Below are 3,590 nucleotides of genomic sequence, written 5' to 3' on the forward strand. Positions count from 1 at the left end.
GAAAATATCCACGGTTTCCATGGTTGACCCAGTCACAGGTACCATTGAAATGACTGGGATTTGTTACCTGCCTTAAAAAGGAGACTCCTGGTTGCTAAGTTCCAGTTAAAGATAATGAAAATTACAATGGGATTGCTTTCCTACTCAAGAGCCCCTCCGAGCCCTGGCTTAAGGAAATCAGTGAAACAAGTTGGCCACGGCACCAATTCTGACTGCTGATACCCCATGTGTGTCAGAGCAGAACTATGCTCCACAGGGTCTTCAGTGGCTGAAGTCAATCAGCAGGCCTTTCAAAGGGTTAATGAACTTGGCTGCTTACTGAAAGGTTGGAACCTTGAGTTCACACACAGGTGCCTCAGAAGAAAAGCCTGGTGTGCTTCTGAAAACATCAGCCATTGAAGACCCTGTGGAGCACACTTCTACTCTGACACACATTGAGGCACCAGGATTTGGAACCAATCCCAGGGCAACTAGTTATTTCTAAGTAAAGGACACCTGCCTAATCCCTCGTTTGGACCTCGTTTGGACCATTCTCGAGGAGCACTGGGCTGGGAGTCCTAGGTTTCTGCAGAGGGCGCCCTTGCTGGACATCCAGGAGAGGCTGATCTGGCTCAGCTCCTCCACTTGGGCAGCTCAGTCACCCCTTTCTGGAAGCTACGGATTCTTTAAACAGCTTCCTCCTGTCATTTGTTTTCCCTGGGCAGCTCAATTACATGATCTTTCTGCTGTCTCATTTTCCTGGTTCTGCCTTAAAAGCAGAGATGGAAGTCCTTAGGGAAAACAACCCCAAAATCCACATGAAAAGGATATGAAGGTTATCAGCAAAGTCATATAAAAACACATCAGACTAGCCATGCAAAGAACTGGGTTTCTTTTTAATTGTTCTAATGGAAAGGCCTTCGTTCATTTAATGAGGCTGTTTTTTTGTTTTAATTGGGACTTCTGTGTGAACCTCACATGAAAAGGCCCTCAGTAATGTCCTGGCCTCATGCTCTCCTTGTCACCAGGCCTCTCAGGAACCACAAGCCTCCTGCTTGATAGCACCCCCTTTCTTTCAAGGCCCCCCAGCCTCCAAACCTGTCTTTCCTTGCAATAGCCCTTCCCTAGCATCTCTGATAACCAAGTCCCTTATAAAAAAGCAATGATAATCATCAACCACAAAACATACAAAGAATTCAGCTTGTGGAATGAGAAAGATGAAAGGGTATCAGAGGGAGGAGGGCTAGCTGCTCAGGGTATCAGAGAGCGGGAGGTGAATCTTTAGAATCCAGCCCCACCACTGCAGTGGAGCGAGGTGGATCTGGGTTCAAATCTCGTCTATTCCTGTCTCGTGGCAGAACGCTGTTTGAGTCCCTGACTGGTCTCCCCAGCTGTAAGTGGGCATGAACTTGGAGGATGAAATGGGAAGCCACCTGAACACTTGGAATAGTCAGGAACTGAACAAATGCTTGTTCTTACCCACTGATTTCACACTGACCCCTCCTTCCTCCTTCTCAAGACAAGACGCACTGCCCCCTCTTTGCATTCCTCCCTGCTTCCCACCTCCTCCAGCATCCCCTGTGGAACCTACCTGAGGCCACACTGGGAGAGACTGGGTGCCCTTCTGAGTCTGGCCATTCCCTTTTATACCTGCCCGCCAGGTCTGAGCCAGCAAAACCTTAAAAAAGAAGAGAACCCCTCAGGGCTCTACAGGGCCCAGCTGGCCTGGCCTGCCAGCGCCTGCCTGGATGTTGTGGGTCCCGCAGGGGGGATCAGAGAACGCCTGGCTCCCAGGGCATTCCATTTTCTCCCTTTGCCCTGTGGGGAGACAGATGAGCTCAGCCTTGGGGTACAAGCAGTGGGCAGAAATAGAACAGCTGGCGAAGGCGTTTTCATCTTAAAGCTACAACTGCACTGGCAGCATGGTGTTGGTTCTTCAAGTGTGGTGACTTGCCCAAAGCCATGGGCACCTGTAAGCCTAGATGTGCCCAGGATGAAAGGGTCAGAGTTAGGTCCAGGGTCAGCCTGGACTCTTCTCAGCTAGTCCAGGTCACCAAGGCCTGCAGAACCCATGTGGAATCATGATTCAATGCTGGTCTTGAACACAGAAGCCCTGCCTCGAGTTCCTCCAAGGTGTTCCTGAGCCTCTGGGTTTTCCTTTCCCAGCTGTGAGATGAGGAGGCTGCACAAATGGTCTTTTGTGCTCTGCTCAAGTTTGGAGATGGACTCTGGGTCTGTAGGGAGAAAAGGGACCCATGGTCACTCTGGTCTGTACTTGCTCAGGTTCCCATTGCACCCTTAAAGGAAAAAGGACCCACATGAGGACAGAGCTGATTTCCTCTCGTGTGTATTTGGGTTAAAGGGGTCCCTTTAGTGTGGGAGAGCCAGATGTGAGCCCCAGCCAGTGCACTACATGCACAGCTACACCCCCCGCCCGCCCCCGTCTGTCGTTGGAGCCTTGTGTGCTGCTATGATGCTGACCAGGCTTCAATGGTGCTTCCAGACTAAAACAAACTAGGAAGAAAGGCCTGGGGATCTACTTCTAAAAGCCAGCCATCAAAAGTCCGATCTGCAACCATTCTTAGCAATGGCACAGGGCTAGGCAGCGTTTTGTTCTGTGGTACACAGGGTCTCCATGAGTTGTGGGTCAACTCAGTGTCAGCTAACAACAATAACAACAACAACAAGTTGCCTTTGTACCTGGGAAGTAGCTCCTTTAACCCCAAAGAACTTTCCATTTAGGACTGTGTTTTTCAAATGCTTTCTGTGAGGCATTGGAACCTTACAAGCAATCCCTTTAGAAGTGCATTACTGTCTTCAAATGGCTGGAATCCAGCAAGGAAGAATCATGCTCACAAACAGTTAGGACACCCACGCTGCGCATCAGCTTGATGTTCCCATACTGGGCTTCAGTTTTTCCGTAGGCTGAGAGGGCTCCAAGGATGGCTGTGGTCAGAGACTCTGGCTTGTGCAACCCAGGGCTCTGCCTGTCACCATCTTGCCATCCCCCTCAGCTTCCAAAGGACACTTTTGTGGGCAGTTCGTTGCACAGAAGTCTGGCTTGTAGACAAATAAAAGTAGAGCTGCTCTGAGCCTTATTCACAAGAGTCAAGAGGTGGAAAGAACTCGAGTATCCATCAATAGATGCATGGGCACACACACTGTGGTATCTCCTTGTAATGGAATACTACTCAGTCATAAAGAGAAATTAAGTACTGATGCCGACTCCTTGGTTTTGGAAAGGAGCTCTGGTAGCGTAGTGGTTACGAATCGGGCTACGAACCTTAAGGTCAGCGGTTTGAAACTACCAGCCGCTCTGCGGGAGAAAGATGAGGCTTTCTACTCCCGTAAGGATTTACAGCCTCGGAAACCCTGTACAGGGTCGCTATGGGTCGGAACCGACTCGACAGCACTTAACAACAACAACAACAACCTACTACAGCATGGATGAACCCTGGAAACGTGATGCGGAGTGACATCATCCAGACACAAAGGGGCAAGTATTGTAAGGTCCCAGGTAGGTGAGATATCTAGAATAGGCAAATGCAAGAAGACCACAGTGGACTGGTGGTGGCCATGGGCAGGAAGGAGTGGGGAGTTGTTGTTTTTTT

The sequence above is a fragment of the Chrysochloris asiatica genome, unplaced genomic scaffold, assembly GCF_000296735.1.
Source record: "Chrysochloris asiatica unplaced genomic scaffold, ChrAsi1.0 scaffold00034, whole genome shotgun sequence".
Lineage (NCBI taxonomy): Eukaryota > Metazoa > Chordata > Mammalia > Afrosoricida > Chrysochloridae > Chrysochloris > Chrysochloris asiatica.